The sequence below is a fragment of the Chaetodon auriga genome, chromosome 9 (genome assembly GCF_051107435.1).
Source record: "Chaetodon auriga isolate fChaAug3 chromosome 9, fChaAug3.hap1, whole genome shotgun sequence".
In the NCBI taxonomy this organism is placed as follows: domain Eukaryota; kingdom Metazoa; phylum Chordata; class Actinopteri; order Chaetodontiformes; family Chaetodontidae; genus Chaetodon; species Chaetodon auriga.
Genome location: NC_135082.1, coordinates 6600834 through 6621287, shown reverse-complemented (window position 1 = coordinate 6621287; position 20454 = coordinate 6600834).

The window sequence follows — 20454 nt, the reverse complement described above, 5'->3', positions numbered from 1 at the left end:
GTGACAAACATGGAGTCAGCGTGCATTGTTCTCTAACCATGTTTTATTGGACAGACACAGCTGACCTTCATGTTCCTTAGCTGTGTGTCCTTTTTTTTACTGCGCACAGTTATCATTTTGCAGCTGTCATTAGCAAGTTTAATAGAAAATTGTACATCTTTACAACCGTGTTGTTTGTTTATATTGGTTGCTGCACTGACCTTTTAACTCCCGGTAGCATTAAAATGCATTCATTAATCAAATGTGGCTTTCTTTTTCCTTTTCATGCTCAGAGAAAAATGAAAGCATTTTCTAGCTTTGTTTGACCCAGCTTTTGTTTAACATGCACAAAGATTTTTTTTTTTTTTTCCCACTTTGCCTCCACTCCTGCCATCCCTAAATGATACAAAGAAATGTCATGCATTTCTTCTACCAGCTGTGGCAAATATTAGATATTTTAATAAATTAATACAGTCACCAATTTTCACTTTTGCTCATTAACAAATGCCGCTTGTTAATTAATACAGTCCATTAAAACATCCTAAAAGACGGCAGAGCAGCTTTGGTTCAAATGGCTCAGTTATGTTGGCAATTGTAAACATCTTTATAACAGTAAAGTGCAACATGGTAATAGTCCACTGTACTCCAGTGTCATTTGTCCTGCTAGTCATTCACCTTGGCACTGGCCCACCATTAAAGCTCTTATTTCTTAAGGCTATAGTGGCATTTACAAGCTCAACTGACAGGGTGTCCTAAGTGGAATTGAATGCCGCAGGTCCAGACACAAGAGAGCTCATTCACCAAATACCACTCAATAACACCAATGACAGCTTAGGTCAGCTGTGTGTGTGTGTGTCTTTCTGTGTATGTGTGTGTGTGTGTGTGTGTGTATGTGTGTGTGTGTGTGTGTGTGGACATAGCAGATGCTACCCATACATGCTACATGTACATCTTTTATGCAGTCATATATTATTGATGCTGATGAGTGTGTCACTGCCAAATTAAAGCACTAGTTTGACAGAAGTCTTTGGGAAAAACACTTGTTTGCTTTTTTGATGACAGTCAGAAAAGATCAATACCAACTCTGTAGGCTAAAAGGAAGCTAATGAGAGGCCAGTTAGCTTAGCAATGCTAGCTGTGACTGGAATCAGCTATCTGAGCTCTGACTGAAATGAACAAAGTCTGCCTAACAGCACCTCTACTTCTGACTAATTAACACAATTTGTCTAAAGTTATATTCTCATTTTTGCACTTTGGTTTTTCAATGGATTACTCAAATGTGATATGAGTTAATTAGTGAGCTTTAGAGGCACTGGCAGGTGGATACAGCTACTTATGGGCAGAGCCAGGCAAGCTTTTTACCACTGTTTCTGTCCAATTTGCCAGCTGTAGCATCATATTTACTGTACAGATATGCGAGTGGTATCATCTTCTCATCTAACTGATATGACACAAATGAGATCATAGTGAGGATGATTTATTGGCTCTGACTTACACCATTGGTACTGATTGTGCATGGCTTTTCAAAATCAAGGTCACATTTTGCATACGTCATTTCATGCCTTACCAGAAGATCTATTTGCCTCTTTGGTGAAAGTTTTCTCTGATTCACTGACAGTGGCTGGTCACAACTGAGAGTCCCTCAGTAGGCAATTCTGACCGTACACAGCAGATCAAGGGATCCTTCCGTCCATCTGCTGCTAATCTGGGAAGTGAAGATGCATGCTGGCGAGTATCAGTTCCACTTCTTGTCCAAAACCCTAATCCTAGCAATCAGTTAATGGTTTACTTCAGCTGTAGGCGACACACTAGCAATCTGGTTAGCATCTCACCACCATCAGGGTTTTCTGTTCCTTTCACTTTTACCATCACAAGGCACCAAAGCCTGTGTCCACCAACTAATCTTGTAAGTGGAAGACAGGAAGTTACAACCTTTAAGGCCTGCGTTTATCTGCTTCAGTGAAAAGGTTTGACCTGCTAGACTCTAGATTCATGATTGTTTGTCTCCAGGGTCAGGTTTGCTCTCACAAATATGACCATAAGATGCCAAATCCATCTCAGTCAAATTTAATGAAATGGTGAGACATGTACAAACCCTTCAGCCCCTAGTCTTCAGGAAACCTTTTGGTGTATCAGTCCCATTTGATGTTATTGTTGCTGTTCCTTTGGCTTAACTTCCATCTGCAACTGTTCACTGAACTGAAACACTGAGCACAGTGAGTGAGGGTTTTATCCCTGTCGCACCTGTGCATCTAATAGAGGGGTTTCATATGATTACTGTAATTACACTAATGTATCAACATGACTGTAGTGATGTTTTATTGTATGTGTTACACACACACACACACACACAGGAGCACATAAAGTGTATTCAGAGATCAGAATGAACACAAGTCCAGTGGGCAGAAGAGATTAAAGAAAGGAAAGATATAAATGAAGGCCCACTGTCTATCAATCACGTCTCTCTTCTTATTTCCTGTTTCCACATGTTCTGTCATTATCATTTCTCTGCGTATGTAAAATGAATCAGAGGCCCAGACACTGAGTTAATTTCCCAGTATTCACGGCATGTGGGTGTGCATGTGTGTTAATTTTTAGCCCATAGTGAGACAGATTTTCAGGGAAAATAGCCATTGCATGCTGGGAGTTTTATGCAATAAGAGAGAGAGAGGACTTGGCTGCTCCCGTGGGCCAGTCTGAAATGACTGTGAAAGACTTCCTCTCACACTGGTTTGATGTCACTGTTGCTTGTACTCTCCCTTTCTCTGTTTCTGTTTCTTTCTAGCTGTTTTTCCATCAAAGTGACTGAAATAAATGAAATCATGTCATGCTAATGATGTCATTACTCATTGGCATAATACATTTCCCTTATTGCAGAACTCCTTAATTTTCAATTACATGTACATAAAAGATTTAAAAAAAAAAAAAAGAAAGATTTTTTAAATGTTTTTTTGAGATATCAAGATAATTTTCTCAGAAAATTGTTCCTTATAGATACAGTGCATTTGTTTTTTGTTTCCTTTCTTCCATCTTTACATCATCATTCTACCCATTTCTGTATCGCTGCAGTATTCTGTCCCCATCTCTCTCCATGGCTTTTACAATGGTGGCCGACAAGAGCAAACAGGCTGTTTACATTTCCATTTATTAAAGAGACATGCTACAGCTTCAGAAACAATGCCAATTCGAAAAACAAACACAACGATGCCAATTCAAAAACACATAAAATGTGCTGCAGAAAGCCAAAACCATAACAACAATAATTCAAAGAACATGCTGCAAATACAGAAATGATGCAATGTCTAAAACACACACGCACGCACGCACACACACACAGAATATATAGTCTTTATAGCTTCATTACATGTCTTTTCTTTACGTATCCACTGCTGTTGTACCCACATTTTGTCTTACATACATTATATACATGCAATATTAATCTCACTCCTTCAGTTCCATTTAGGATGTCTTTGTGGTTTGATATTAACCCCATTATGAGGAACTTCTTTGTACATCCACCGTGGTCATTTAAAGGTACCCCGTGGAGTTTTTGAGCACTAGCAGAACTATGGAGCAACGTTTTAATGAGTGAGGTTCTGTGAATGAGACGGTTTCATGCATTCAACACACCTGATACACTTCAAAGACATACGTTGGATAGTGTCCTGAAGTGAGTATCACTGAATGGAAACAAGAAATCTCCACAGGGCACCGTTAATGTGTCCATGCATATAGCAAGAAGCACAAGCAGGCCACACTGTCAGTTGTTCTGCAGCATGCTCAGAGTCACTGAAGATGCGATTAGTTCATTACTTGTCTTTCATTACATCTCCAAAACAAAATGAAGCCGGTGTTTTCATGTCCTGTATTCCTTTTCCAATGTTGGCATTTTTTTTTAGAAGATACTCATGATTACTGATACAAATCTTAAAAACTGTTCTTTAATTGAGATGGAAAAGCCTCAAAATAGACACAGTATGGACCTAAATGGTCAACACAAAGTGCAACTACCGTGTTGCCACATTCTGCCACGCTCAGTCCTTAAATACAATTAGCAACAAGTACAGGTTCTAATGAATGACTGCATGAGAAGAACCACAGATTCTCTCTGACTCTTGTCCAAAAACCCTCAAACTAAACAGAGAAAATATTTTCAAGGCGTTTACTGTTAAGCTCCCCACAATGTGAAAAAGTTCAAGTGTATTGAATTTTTTTTGCCTGCACTTTTGCATTTGTACTTTTTTCAAATAAACAAGTTTCAGTAAATGCCTTGAAAATATCGCCTCTGCTGATGAAATGAAAGTCAGGGACTGTGGCAAAGTGTCTTTTTTTCCCCTTGTGACAAAAAGGCTGGTAGGTACACATAAACACACAGTCATAGAAGAAATAATATTTGCAGTTGTAGGTCAAATGTAATCTAATACAGAAATACAAAGTACTTTGTTGTAGTTTGTAGTCACACTGCTCAGGTTTCTCTTCTCTGACTATTTGAAGTCCAGTGTGGGCTGTTACTTTGCCTGCAATTTTGTTGTCATTTCATTTTGTCTCATGTCACTTTAACTTTGATAATCTGACTCGATAATGAAACGAGTGAGCTGATCTGCCAGCACAGGAAGATCAGTCGGATTTATTTCTCTTGGAAGCACCGTGACAAGGCTGGATACAAGATGAAATAATATACGTAGCTCATTATTTTTTGGCAGTGTAGTCATTACATATCATCTTTATGAATTCAGTGAACTGGCAGCTCAGGTGTGAAACTCACAGATGCTCTGTAAGACAAAATTATCAGCCCTATTTTCCTTTGTAGTCTATTGTTTGTTGGATGGAGGTTCACTCGCAGACACACACACACACACACACACACACACACACGTAGCGAGAAAATGCTTGTCTGATGGTAGGAAATCATTTAAAACTTCATTTTTATTGACTTTTCTATTTCTGCATCACGGACAGAGCACATTAATCCGTATTTATTAATTTTTGAGCGTGCGAGTTAGCCAAGGTTAGCTAATCTTTCTTCTGCAGGCCACAGTGTTAAGCAGAACTAATTTCAAAATTCTAAAAGCCGCAGTGGAGGTTAACAGTGAAAAGTGAACGAGGCAACAGGGATGAGTCCCTGCTCAGGCCTTTAAAACAGGGATGGATTTTTGCAATGACCTTGATATTCATCATTTGTCATCAAAATTAGATTCCAATACAGAGATACAGAGACATAGGACTGAGTGGAAAACACATGTATGTGCATGCACACATAAGGCTTTACATTGTGACTGCACAGATTCTAACATGTGTATATAGTTATGGTATGGAGTAGCAGTCTAAAAGCCTTCAGAAAGCACCCAGATATACAAGAAAACACAAACACACACACACACACACACACACACACACACACACAGCCAACTGCAGGTTTCAGTGCTTGCTGAGCAATGGTATACTGGGAACGGGCCCAAACTGCATCACCTTGCCCTTATGTTGAAGTCAAATAATAATTCCTCTTCTATCGATGGATACAGAATAAACCAGAAACAAGGATAACACTCATTCAACATGGACACTGCAGCAGGTGCAGCACGCAGAAATACATAAATCAACCTGACTAAATACCTCTTACAGTCTGTCTACACAGGAGGTGTTTCAGCCTTGTTTTCCTGCCGTCCTTCTAATGAGCATTTGATGGAACAGAGGCGCTTTGATTTGAGTCAGTCCAGCTGTCTAGACACGCTGCATAACAGCTTCTTTACTCACGTCGATGTGCGTTGAAATGTACTTTTACATTTCAAATCAATTTTCTTCCATAACTACAGCGATTGTGAGTTGGGCTCTGAGATGTGGGGCCCATAAACACATCCACCTAAAAGCAAAAAGAGAGCCTGCAAGGCCACACGGGTACACAGTGCAGTGGTTGTTGATGTGATGGTGAACTGAATCACCGATTCAGGTAGATGCAACTTGAGGCCCTTCTAGGCCCTGGGTTGAGATGCACCACCCACACCCTCTGGTGCACTGATACTGTAAATCACAACATCTTAATTTCAAAACTTTCAGTCATTAGTTTGCCAAAAGGGTCACTCATGGTTTGCCTCACAGTCCTGAACAGTGTGTTGTGATAAATAACATCAAGTCTGTTGGCTCCAGTCCTATTCAGTGTATATATTAACAACCTGCCCTGGTATAAGTCTTCATATGTACGCTGAAGACACAGTCATCCATGTGTCTGGAAAAACCTGTGATACTGTTGCAGATAAACAAACCAAAAATGTAGACTTTGTTGTCTTAGTGTTTAGTGTCAAACAGGAGGCATCAAGCCACTTATTCTATTTTCCATTAAAAAGCTTCTGCCAACTGCATCCTTGAATGTTAGAATTAACGGTGAGCTCATTGAGCTACTTGACGTTTGACTGTTCCTTGTTGTTTCTAAATTCAGTGATATTCTTACATTCAGTTTAACAACCTGGACACAGACCAGCCTGTCTATCGTCACACCCATCGAGCGTCTTTACAATCAGGCCTTCAAAATCTTGGACAAAAATCAAATAGGTACCATCATTGCCACATTTTACGTAAATACAAGATTTCAAGTTTTGCAGACTTGAACTGTGTAAACACATGAAGAAAGTGCAGAGCTGCAGCAGATGCTCCAGAGCAGCTTCAAGTGGCGACTGTAAAGTTCCATTCTCACATCTTTTGTTCAGGAACTCGTTACCTGATCACTTGAAATTTGCTGAAAACTTCGCCTCTTTTTAAGAGAGCTACCAAATCTTGACTGATCTATGAATCTACACTCATGTCAAGTTTTTAAATGTAATGGTTTTTTTTTTTAAATAACAATAATAATGATATAGTATCTTACTGTATTATTTTCCCTTTACCTGCATTAAGTTTGTCTATGTGTGCTGCATCTTTCCCTTTCAAATATGCCATCAATAATTAGCTAATAAATGATGCCGAGACCCCCCGATGCTCAGCCAGAGGCTCTCAGCATTAAAAAGTAGGAGTTTTAAAAATATATTTATACCATGCCTCTGTTGCTTGACAGTAGCTGGGTTGTTTTTGTTCAGTTCTTTTTCAGAGGGAACTCATGACAGGCATTGCTAATGATTCATTTAAGATGGCTGCAGCAGTCAGTTAGAGAAGGCACAAGCAAAGACAGGTCATTATGCTCAATTAGGCTCCCATTTTAACAAAAGAACCACCTAAAGACCTGATTATAGTCGATGTTTTGACAGGCATTCGCTTCAGATATGTCCTCTGCTATAATTGCTAATAAAAGTGGAGTTCTGTTCGACTCAAGCCACAATTAAAGTCAGAGGAAATATGATCATTGAGTGCGCTGCCCGGCCTCACGTCCGTACTCTGTTGGAATTGAGACTTCTCTGGAGGCAGTGCTAGAATTCTTTTTGGTAAATACATTAATGTGATGAACTTTTTCTCCAATTGTTCATTTTATTTTGTGAGAGTTATGAGAATTTTATAGTGCTGAGCAATAATTTAATATTGCTACTTAATATTATAGGTACTTTTTTTACATTCTGTTTTTACATACTGGAATTGTACTACTGCTACTTCAGTCCACTCTGTGTATACTACAGCAGGTCCGTCCATCCCACTGCACGGATTCTTCCACTGTTCTTTGTGAAGTTTGTCTTTTTTCCCATTAAAAAAAGGACATGGTGTACAGCTAGTTTGAGAAAATGTGACTTTGAGCAAAGGTTTATTATCTAAAGTTTCACCTGCATTATTGATTGGTTATGAGCTGCACCCTGCCAATAGTTTCTGTCATTTTCACCACTAACCTCTCAGAATTTGCTCAAGTTAGATTGCTGTTCTGTAATGAACTAATACATTTTATACCTAAAAAGCATTTTGCAACATAAATGTTCCAGACAAATTTAAAGTTTATAATTATATAATCCATGATAACCCTTGAATGCAATTATTCAAAAAAAAAAAAAAAAAAATCTTTATTTCCATTGGTTACCCTGGAAAAGAAAATCGTGGCACTAAAATTGTTTTCAGCCTTGGACTGTGATTAAGGTTTTCCATGGAATATGTGTTAAGATGATAGTGTGTGCGTCAAGTATAAAATTAAGTTGACTAAGGCAGTGAATCCCATATGTATGGTTTTATTACTTCTCTTTTGGACAAACGTACCCTGCCGCCCAGGGGAAGGTGACTCACACACACAAGCACACAGAGTGACCTGAAAGGACCTGCGGTACAACTTAATCCAGTGTTAATCCAGACGTCCACACCTTGTGCACCTCTATCTCTCCTCTGTAGCCTTTACGTTCGACAGCACAAAGCTAATCCTGGTTTCTCACAGTCAGGAAATGAGATACCATACAACACTCCGATGTCTTTCGTTATGTTGAACAAGCAGTGAACTCTACGAACTCCAAGCTTTTAAAAGTTGAATGACTTTTTGGTTAAAAAAAGACACATTTTTCGCTGTGCTCTTAGTGTCATGACTAATAGGCTTTTGCAGGTGTTGCTATTGGGTTTATTGAAATTAACATAAAAAATTATACATTAAGTTATTCTGTTGATTTCCATTTTTGGCCTGGGTCTGTGTCAGTCCTATCCTTAACTAGAAAAAAAACTTTGATTCCTGAAGATGCCTTAACTGTGATTTTGGCTGAATAAAATCTGATTAATGCACACTTCTCGTATATACAGAGTACATAAATCTATCACCGGCTCGACTGGCTGACTCAGAACTGCTGCTCAGTAGATTTAGATAAATTAATTAGTGCATTTAACAGCACATACTGTATAGTTATTACACATCTGGTTTTGTACCATAGAACATCTCAATTTGGTTTCTCTATGGGAAATATGGATGTGCGTTTCAAAATATACTTAAAATAAAGGCTGTTCTTAACGCCCACAAGGTATTAAGCCACAATAGACGAGCATATTTATTTTGATGCTATAATATCAACATTTCCTGACAACACTGAAATAATCAAGAACAGCAGATGGCAAAAGCTTTCATTGCTTCCATGCAGACGTCACGAGAGACCTCTTTTTCCTTTTGAGATACACAGAAGGTGAAGCTGCACGTTTTTGTAGCTCTCATGCATTAATTTATTACCATGAAAACAAGGCTATCAGCACGATTTACAAATTGCATATTACAGGTGATATATAGCAGTTTCCACTATCCAGGTAAAGAACGCTTTTTCCTTTTGTTTCATCCTTACCTGGTTGTCAGCTCAGGATTGTTCTTATGTTGCTTTGGGTGCCTTTTTCTACAGTTGTTTGTCTTGCTGGAATGTCTTAATTGGAAGTTACAGGCTAATAATAGCTTCTGTTCCCTTTGCCTAAGAACTTGCATTTCATTAGCCACAATCACAAGTGAAAGTAATTAAAAGTGCTCATCTAACCACAGCGCATAACACTGACTGTGCTTTAAAACCTCACATTCCTTTGAGTGAGACTCACCTTTGTTCTCACTGTTGGTGGAATTCAATTCATTTGCAGATCCGAGGTAACGCATGGTGATCACACACAGGTCTACAAACAGTGTTACGGCCTTGCGAAGTTGATGGCTAATTTGTTAGCAAACATTTACACAACCAGCAGACACAGAGCAACATTAGAGTCAAGATTAATATTCACCGTGTTTTAGCTGTGATTTGATCTTCGCCAGCTCAGAAAAAGAACTGTCCTTTTAGCAGTTTAATGCTTTCACTAGCTAGTGGCTAAACTTTGCCTGTCTGCATTGAGTGGACACTGGAGTGGGCTGCAGATATCTGGTCAGCCCACTTCTATTAACACCACACCCCCAGGTTTTTGAAATTTCCCAACAGTTCAGTGGTACCTCTTGAGGACATTTATCCGACTTCACAGAGTTTCCTCCACAGCCACAAAAGGCTTTATGCAACTTTTTTCACATACATAGAAATACTCTCAAAGACGTAAACGCACTTTGATGTGAGGTCCCACTTTAAAGCTGTATTTGTGTGGAAATGATGTGAGAAAAAACGTATTTCAACCAACCTAATACACTTAACCATTCACAGCTTTTAATAAGTAGCTGCTTAAAAGCCTGTTGTTTACTTTCAGCAGCCATTTTCAAGAAGAATCTTCACTGATTAGATGTAAGCATCTGCTTTTCTTGTCACTTAATTGGTTTTCCTTTTGTCTACACTAGCATCTGAAATGGCAGCATAAGTAGCAGTAGCAGCAGTCATAGGCCTAGCAGCATAAGTGGTAATGGCAGTGGAGGTATTAGTGGTAGTAGCAGTACAAGCAGCTGCGGTAAAGCAACAAATGTATAACCAGTTTCCTGCTGTTTGAACTCGAATGACCTCGCAGCAACAACAAGCGTGAAATGCTTTCCTTCTCCATCCTCCTCTCTTTGCCTTTTCCAGTCATTCACTCAGTCGCCGGCTCCTCCAAGGTGACCTTCTCTCCCTTGCCCTCCTCTCTCCTTTTTTCCACCCTCCCTCTTTCCATCACACACTTTCCTAATACTCTGTCAGTCAGAAAAGAGCCTGCCGGAAAAGAGAGTGAGAGGTGGGTGCGTGTGTGTGTGCGTGTGTGTGTGTGTGCATTAGCTGGTGTTTGTGTGTGCACGCGGTTTGCATGAATATGAGGTGGAAAGCAGTCAAGAGGCAACCAGCGAGGGAGCAAAGCTGTGAAAGGAGAGCGAGACAGCAGCAAAAAGAGAGAACGGAGGCAAGACAGACAGAGGGAGAGGAGAAAACAAAACCAGAGGATTAGGAAATGATTGCTCAAATCACAGGTTACAGGTTGATGACTTGTCAGGTGCTGCTGTTAACTTGTCAGTAAGTGTGTGTGCTCATAGATCTGGACATAAAAAGAGTCTACCTTAAAAATCTGGTTGTATAGAAGGCCTGACAGGTTTTCACATGAAGACAGATAACTGCTCTTGTCTTCTTTGTTGTTTTCAGCTTGAAAAAGGATTCCTTACAGTTTGTGTTCATGTGTGCCCCAGGTGGTATCAGAGTATCAAAACCATGAGGCTGATATATACTGATTCAAATAAAGCTGCATGGACAGTATCCTACAGAAGCTATCTGTATTCATCATTACATATTTACTCACAAAATCTTGATTTTGTTTTGAGGAAGTATAGGTGTCTGTGGTGGTCTCCTCTGTCAGTTCATCATGAGTGCTAATGCTAACTGTGCAGCTGCCTACTACTGGCAAAAGCACTTCACTGGATCTGAAGTAATGACTTTTGCTCAATTTTTCTGTGCTACTTGTGCCAAATACTGGAGGTCCCGGTTCAGATGATAAGGTTAAATTACTGAAGGGATTTCAACGACCAAAATCATCATGAACTGACAAAAACACTCAGTCCATTTGTGACTGTAAAGGGTGGTGCTTTAGAGGGGTGTTTCTTTCTCTACACTGCCTTGCAGAGAGTCATATCTCAGTCTTTAAGGCCCGGTTACACCAGAAAGTGGCACAGCCAAGTTCATCAGTGTCTTTGCCAAACAGGCTGTTGCAGAAGCTTGTGGTGTAAAGGCGAGTTGATGAGCTGCTGGATCTGGTAAGCCTAACACACCAGCAGGTTAGGAACATTCTAGGAACATGCTGTTCGTCAGTCATAGTCGCTCTCTGAGCTTCTGTCTCCTCTTTCTGCACTGGGATGTTTTGTCTTCCTGGCATTTTGTTCTTAGGATTACACATCATTTTATTCAACATGTAATGAAGTTACTCAAGAGGGAAAAAACACTCCAAACTAGCTAACGCTCTGTCTACATGAATGTTCGGCAATTTAATTAGATTGAGGAACGCTAGAGCAGATTCGAGAGATTAGTTAGGATAGAATATTAGTATTAAAGGTTAGATATTACTCTACCAGAACAAGAAGTTTATGGACCAAAAAAAACCCAAATCTTAACTCAAGGTCAACTCACTGGCTTCTTCTGGATTTTTTACCTCATCCCAGTCTTCATCAAGTTGTCTGAATTAATGGCCCAGTGGTCCAAGGTCATAACAACTGAGCAAAATACAAATGTAGTTGTAAGCTCTGGTAAAAGCTCATAAGTGATTTTTCTCAAATGACACGAATGAACTTTCACACTTTTTATTTTAAATAAGTAATAATTCTAAATAAATCAGATGTGTCTTAAAGCAGCCATCCTGCTCCCTCAACTCCTGACTGCTGTTTTTCTGTTCTGCCAGCATGAGAGTGTATGCCCGGTACCCAACTGGGTTATTCAGGTGCTCCAATAAATCCCATCATCACCATGGCGCCTTCCACTGGAAGGTCAGCCAAGGTCCTAACGAGTGTCCCTGGCTATAGTTTGGTCTCTGGCTTTTTATAGCTGTGTTCCAGCTCTGAATGGCTCTGGATTTATGTGCTGCTACATAAGCCTTTTCTCCCACTCTCTCTCTCTCCTTGTCATTTTGTAACCTCTCTCACCCTTCTTCTGCCCCTTCATACCACTCCACTACAAAGACGCACTTTATTTCTCTTCTCAGTATTCATGTAGTGCAGCGTATGGCTTTTCTCCTTCTCTATTTATGAAGTGTTCAATGGCCCCTCTCCGTCTCAGTCGTAATGTATATGTCCTTTAGGCTTCCACTGAGTGACCCCGCAACACACACACACACACACACACACACACACACACATACACAAAGCCACAATTTTTCGCTAGTCAGGGTTAAATAGATGTAAAGGCCTCCCTAGCAGGCCTTGCATGGTGTGTGTGTGTGTGTGTGTGTGTGGTATCTATTACTCTGAAAGCTTCCCTCTATCTGATTCACTGTGGTTCTAATGATATTTTACCTGCCAGGCCATTTTCGAAATGGGCCTTGCCCGTAAAAATGCCTGATGTATGGGCCCATCTGTGCGTATCACCCCCCCCCCCACACACACACATGCTAGCACCGACACATACAACACAATACACTCACACACATACACACATGCAGATGCACACGCGCAGAGTCATGATCTTGTGTGCTCCCTTACCCTCGCTGCTTTTATCATTAACTCCAGCTTCTCTCTGCCATGGGGTGAGGGCAGTTCATTCATTAGTTTCCCTTTTCAACATTATTAGCAGTATTTCACCTCCACCATTATCTGCCCTGTAGATCTGCTCACCCCTCAGCTGTATTCATAATTAACCCCCCAGCCTCAATACTGATAACTGCTAAATATGACATGCTCCAGCAAAGCGAGGCTTTCATCACCCTCACCCTTTCTGAACTTTTTTTTTTCTTTTTTTTTACACTTTCCAGAGATGGAATTTTTATAGAATTGCAGATTAAAGATCACAGTTTAAACACAATCTGCTAGTAGAAACTGTTTGACTGGCGGTTGGCCTTGAGAAAGTTCCCCCTAGTGTCGCTGAAATAGTTTTGCAGACTTAATTTCTGTCTCTGAAACTGCCTCTATATACAGGATGAATGAACAGTGACAAAAGTGCCCTTGCAGATCTCCGACTCTGGGAAATGTGAAATGTTTGTGTGTGTGTTTGTACAACACAAGGTAACACACACACACAGAGCATATTATATGTATACAAACAGCTTTATCATTTTCTATATAAGCCCAAACACAGCTGGTGTTAAGATGCATGTTTCACCCTTTGGAAGACATGACTACATTTTTGCACTGTACTCACATCATTATCATTCTCTCAGGTTGCAAGTCTCTATCATTCACTAGATTTTTGCTGAAATCATGGCTGAGCTTACAGCAATGCTTTCAGTTGCCATTGAGCCACAAGTACAATGAGTATAGTAATGATGAGAACAGAACGAACGAAGAACGAAGAAGAATGCAACAAGAACCTGAATAGATAAGAACAACACACATCAATGAATATGACAAACCCAACTGTGATAGTTATTCTCTGGCAGAGACAGACATGAAAGGCAAATATAAGGATTTCCAGTAATGTCAACAGTCAGTAGCAGTGACTGTTCTTCGGTGATCATTATTAAAGGACAGCTCATCCTAAAACTGAAATGACTTGAGTCCAGATGCTGATCCACTCATCTGGTCAAGCACTGACTTTCTGGACTCCTATAGTATTTTCTATGTGCATTAAGTTTTATTGTACTTAATGCTAAGGGTAACAAGCCAGAATATGTGCTGATGTCTCAGTTTAATCACACTACGACGGTTTCCACAACATTAGCTTCCCATTCATTGTTTCAGAGCAGCTCCGAGCTTCTTTTGATGACACAAGATATTAGATTCTTGTCCCTGATGCCTCTTGCTTTGGGCAAGAGTTGTTCATGTTCACAATTATTGATTTGGCTGTCTGTAACCATATAAGTAATTATATGAATCATTAAATGTAAGTGTTATTATGCTTTAAGCTGGAGACTGAGGCTGGACTTTGCACATCTATCACTGTGTATAATGGTGGAATTTAACAGGATGGAGTGTCATTTTGTCATCACAAAGTGCAATTGACCAAATTAAAGCTTTCACAACTGGTTGATATGCAATGAGCTTTGGGATGGGAAATCAATAACAGTGACAGATTAGTCAGTTTGGTTGTGCCATAGAGGCAGGTGTCCAAATAGCTCTGCTCATGAGCATACTAGAAACTAATGTATATGAAGATGTTGCTACACAAGCAGAATAGGATGTACTGCAAACACACACATATACCATCTATGGGAAAATTGACAATGCCTACATGAGCATCATCTAAATGAATGGGGCAGCCTAAGAGCATGAGAACAATGCTTTCCAGTCATGAAAATACAACAGTGAGCTCTTCTCTTATTCAAAACACAACCGGTGCATTGCTTTCTGGTCTGTGGAGACCAACTGTCATCAGTAACATTAATATATTGTATATGAATTTATTTAAATACAGCACTGGCATCAAAATCTGACATTTACCAACTTAGAGTTCTTGTGACATCTCAGTGTGATAATATTTATTTAACCTCAAAAGTCATTGCCATAAAACCTGCACGACAGCTAAATAAAGCAGACAGTGCTCTCTATTTTTGGTTTTTGTCACAGAATCCAATGAGAAAATGTAGCAGCTACCAACTCTTTGAAGGCATTTGTCTGAGAAAATAAACCTTATTCTCATTATTTTGATCTTATTAAGATTAAATATGTCTGTCCGCTATTAATATTTATACTGAAGCTAATGTGATAAATGAATTTACAAATTAATGTGATTTAAAGGTAGCTAAACCACACCAAAGAGCATTAATTCAACCACAGTCCAAAGCTGAGATAGCAGCAGAGACAGTTCAGTCACTTCCTGTCACGTGGGTGTCGCCACTGACGCCAAGTCAGCGTGAGCACAGATTATGGCTCCATATCCTTTGAACATTCCAACACTAAAATGACATCCTTCAGACTGACAAATCAGGACAAATCAGTTCTGGACCTGTCCCCGTCTCCGCAACACATTCTCACAAGAGCTGGAGATCTGGAGGGAGCACGTTAAAGGTAGCTCAGCCATCTTTGACCAAACATGCAGGCTAGTTACTACATTTTCCCTTTATAGGGCAGAGCTGATTGTAACAGTGTAAACTGCCTTAGGAGGGGTTTTCTTTTAATTCTATGTAATATGGGCCTAACGTAAATTCATAGGACACCCTTGATCTATTCCTAATCCTAACATTAAATCGAAATTCAAGTCTAAACCCCTGGAGTGGAAGAAGCTAAACATCCTCACTCTGGAGGATTTCTTCTCATTTCTCTGTTAAATAAACTCTCCTAAAAGTAAAAGAACGCACACACACACACACACACACACACACACACACACACACACAGTACAGTACAACCCACACATTGCTCACACTAGTATGTGTACGCACGTTCCCACAGAAACACGGTCAAACCATACACACACATTCTCACACACCGCTTTGTGCATACACACACACATCAGCATTCACCGTGTATCTCGAAGCCCAAAGGTTGGCTCTGCCCTGAGGGTTGGAAAGATTATTATGGGCCAGAGAGTGAGAGAGGGAGAGATGAGCCTCTGAATCTCTGGGAAGGGGAGCTGCTTCCAAACAAATACTCCCAATCTAACAAGCCTGACTCATTTTGCCTCAAGTTAAATGAATTAAGCTTCTACAGACATAGCCTAATGGGCGCAAATGGGGCCTTTTCTCTATATCCATTTCTCATTATTGTATTCTCTGCATGCATACCAAATAATTGCTTGGGTACAAAAACCTGCTGTTCAGGTATTTTCTGTTTCATGACTGTCGGTTCTAATAATTCCCTTAAACTACCCTGTAAAATTCTCACTGTGGCAGTACGCAGTGGCTTTCATGGGAAAAATAATCACTGCAGGAAAAACCTCTGTAAAATAAAGCTTCACGATTTTTACATAATGGATGCTAACTCTTTCTTTCTTTCTTTCTTTCTTTCTTTCTTTCTTTCTAAACTGAGCTGCCTTTAAAATGAACCGCTTGAGTTTACTCAGGTGAATGATCATTCAGCATTAAGCAAAATCTAGTAGTTTAGCAAAATCAAGTCATGTTTCTTAAACTGTGGGGCCCTTATGGGGCCCTTTATGAATGGGTCACAACATGATTTTCTGATGTGCACTTTTAACAATTTTTTGGGTTGGCTGCTGGGACATTTTGCTGTGTTTTAATGGATGTGGAATGAAAAATGCAGCGATGAAATATCAATTGTCTTAATGAATTTAAAACCGAATTTATGAAAACAATTATGACTTGATGAAATCAGAGCCGCGTTTCATCATTTTCCCTGTCTTACAGTCATCATTCACAACACAAAATTGACATTTATCATTTTAAGAAAGCAGCCGCAAGGGTGGGAGTAACAAAACCGAACTGAAGAGAATGAAAGTGTTAGCCTTGACAGGTTGAGATCAGCTCATGCCTCATCTTATATGCTAGCTGCTGTTTTCACCTCCCAGCAAGGAGCCTCACCGGGAGGGCCCAACACATGCAGAAGTTCACATAATCCCCTCAGATCGAACCCGGCATGATCCCTCACTGGCTTCCCCTCCACATACGTCGGCAGTTGTATTGGTCGGAAAGCTCAATCAAGCCAGAGGTGCTGCAGCTGGGCATTGAACCGGGGTCACCACAGCGTTCCATCCCTGGATGACCTGTTGGCATTATTCAAAACGAAACTCAGGCAACACTTTCATAACCTGCCGCCTTATCATCTGACACATAGAGAAGTTTTCTATAACTTCTCTGTATGAGGTCCAGTGGCATGATCTATTTTCTTTTTCCATTTTCTGATCTTCAGGGAGACACACATTTAAAGCGACATGTATACTTACAGAGAACTTGAAAGTACGGTTTGTTTTTCCTCACATTAAACTCCTCAATCTCTTCCTATATCTTTATTGTTTAATTGACAGTTATTGAGAGAGAGCTGTGAATCGTGAATTCTGCTCTGAAGCACTCTGCAGCGGCGCTGTGCTGTGTGATTTACCATAGATAATTGTAAACAGCATGTGTTCATTTAGCCTCTCCAAGGTTCATACTTCATTAATCTGACTCCAGCATTAAAGTGACACACACACACATGCACACACACACACACACTGTCATTAAGAGGCAGATATGGATGCACAGAGACTTTGAAAACACACCGACACACACACGCACACACACACAGACACACACTTATTGTGTCTTGATTTAGTTCAGTTATGACAGCCAGCTTCTCCAACATTGCCTGCTTGAATGCATAATACTCACTATATAGCTTCTCTTCAATTCAATTAAAAACTTATTTGATTATGATGATAGCAGTAACTTTTTTATTATGATGTATTTCTAACTGTTGAACTATGAAAACAATTTACTTTTAATAGAGATTAAAATAACTTTTGTTTGCAGCAAGCAAAGCTTAAATGCAGAGCTGACTAAAGCTTTATATACTGCTGCTTTACAGAATAGGCTTTTACAACTGTAGTGTTTGTGATTTTAATCATGTTTGGACATACAAACTGTTGTTATCCTTTATTTATAAGACTAAATACCCATCCAGACTGCTGGAATGCAAATTCTATTAATATTAATGACCATAAATACAAAAGAGATAATAGTACAACCATCGCTTCAGAATATTATTTAGCAAATACAATCTTCATGTTACCACATCTATGGGTAAAATGGCAACATATCCATTTTTTAGTACAAAGCAACAAATTCTGTATTATTTCAACCTACATTCTCAAATGAAAGTCTATTCAAATCTAATATTTAAGTCTCCTTTTCAAACTCTTTGTAGATTGTCTGAACAAACTGTGAGTCAATCTGTGGCTGATCAGAAACATAAATCCACTCTTTAGCTAAGTGTCTAACTATTTTCAAAAATGCTGTTCTCAGGTAACAGATATCATCCAGTGGACTCTACAAAAATGCCTGCCTGCCTGCCCGTCATTCACTTCATTTGGTGGATGAATACATCACAATACATTGTTGCCTGTTCCTGCTTCTTGTCCTTCATGTCACTACATAACATAAAGTCACATGTTCTGACAGGTAAGTCATTGGCTGGACAGTTTTGGTGCCTGTCATCGTGCATCTGCAGCTCTACACAGACCCACACAGGGTAATCAAGTCCATGACTGACAGCAGCTGAAGTGTTTATCTCCTGATCTCTGGTGCTGCAGAGATCTCAACAACAATATAATGGATGACGTGTCACTGCTATGTTTCACTCCTTTCACTTAGGTTTCATTAGCGAGCTGCTGAAATACAAAGAACAGGAATCAAGCACAGCACTTTTCTACTTTAACTCCTTTTTACCTTTTGATAAGGGGAAAGTCCTGCAATCCCCTGTGCATGTGTTACCATGGTTACAGACCGATCCTGTATCATTATAGGCTACGCATCACTTATCCAGATATGGCTTTCTTAAAAATTCATCACATTTCCTGTAATAGTAATCGCGTAAGCTGTTCACCTACAGCATCACAGATGTAAACTCACTCGGTCTTTGCTTTCACACGACAAATGAGCCACAGCAGAGAGCCACCTCGCCTCATGGTTTAGGCTGGGTGTTTGGTCTGCACTGCAGCTCAAATGACAGCTTTCACAGCAGCCTAAACAAACCGAACCAAACTGAACTGAACTGAATCAAACAGGTGTGCTGTGAGAGCACCCTGAATCTACCCCTCTGTCATATTAAACAAACAATATTTGACTGTCTGGACTGGTTAAGATGAAAGACTGCATCCACTTACAATAAATGTGGTATTTAAAAAAAAAAAGGATAATAGAAATAATGCTCTGTATATGCAGTATCAGTGGTGATCTATATGTCACATGACTGATTAAACAGATGGATTTAAGTAAACAGGAAACAGCCTCAGACACCACGCTGATGAAACTGAATCAAACATTAGACATGTAATCACACACAACAATAACCTCTGTGTTAGCAAACATCTGCCCTGTTAATGTGCCCTTTAGTGAGACAGTGAAGCCCACCGGCGACAGACTGACCTCTGACCTGCCAGCAGTGAGGTGCCGAGGCAAAAGAGGATCCACCTACAGGATCATCATGAATAAAACTGAATAAAGTGTAGAACTCTGTATATAAAAGGAAGAGAGGGTGACAGAGTAAAAGAAGGACCAATGAGGAGGTTAGGGACAGCAACAAAGAGAGACAGGCAGAAAGTCAGAGTGCGATTATGGAAATGTAATATCCAGCTGATAAATCACAGTGACTGTCAGGTGCTCAGTCATCTAATAATATGACAGACAGGCAAGACAGCTCCCTCTTCAACCCACTGCTAATTATAGGCTGATATAATGAACTCGCATTCAGTGTGTGCGTGTGTGTGATCATGTGCTTGTGTGAAAATAATCTGTTTGCAGTGATGATTGTTACTGTCTCACGCTCATGTGGACGCTTGACCAAACTATACAACACTGTCTGCTTCTGTAAATGTTTCTAAAAAGTCAGTTTGACAGCTGGGAGTGTTGGTGATGAAGCAGCAGACATCATGATTGCTGAGCTGACAGTGTAACGATATCAGTGGAGAACAGAAGAATGTTTTGGGTATTTGCATGTGTGTGCATGGGTGCTCACTTGTGTTGTGTATTTTCTGTAGGTGCAAGTATGGAGGCCTGAAGTTTAGGTAAGTCATCATGTAAAGATGAGTAACAGGAGGTATTTCAATAGTTTTTACATATTTTGACATTTGCATTACTTCAATAATAATTGTTAGATCTGCCTGGTTGGAGATTTTACCAATTTGTTCATGTGGATGCAAGAATCCTTTTATAAAACCAAAAAGTGACACTTCTCTGCAAATCATTTCAAATAAACTGTTTTGTTTATCTCATTGCTCCTTGGTGGTTTTTGAAAAGCTTACTTGAGCACCGTTTCACATTGGCAGGCATTCAGGACTTGTTCACCTTCAAATCTAGTAATATGAATATTTTTTGATGAACAGGGTTGCATACCGAGAAGCTGTACCTCAGACGACTTGAAAGAGGTGTCTAACATTAGCTCCATTTAAACAGTTGATAACAGAG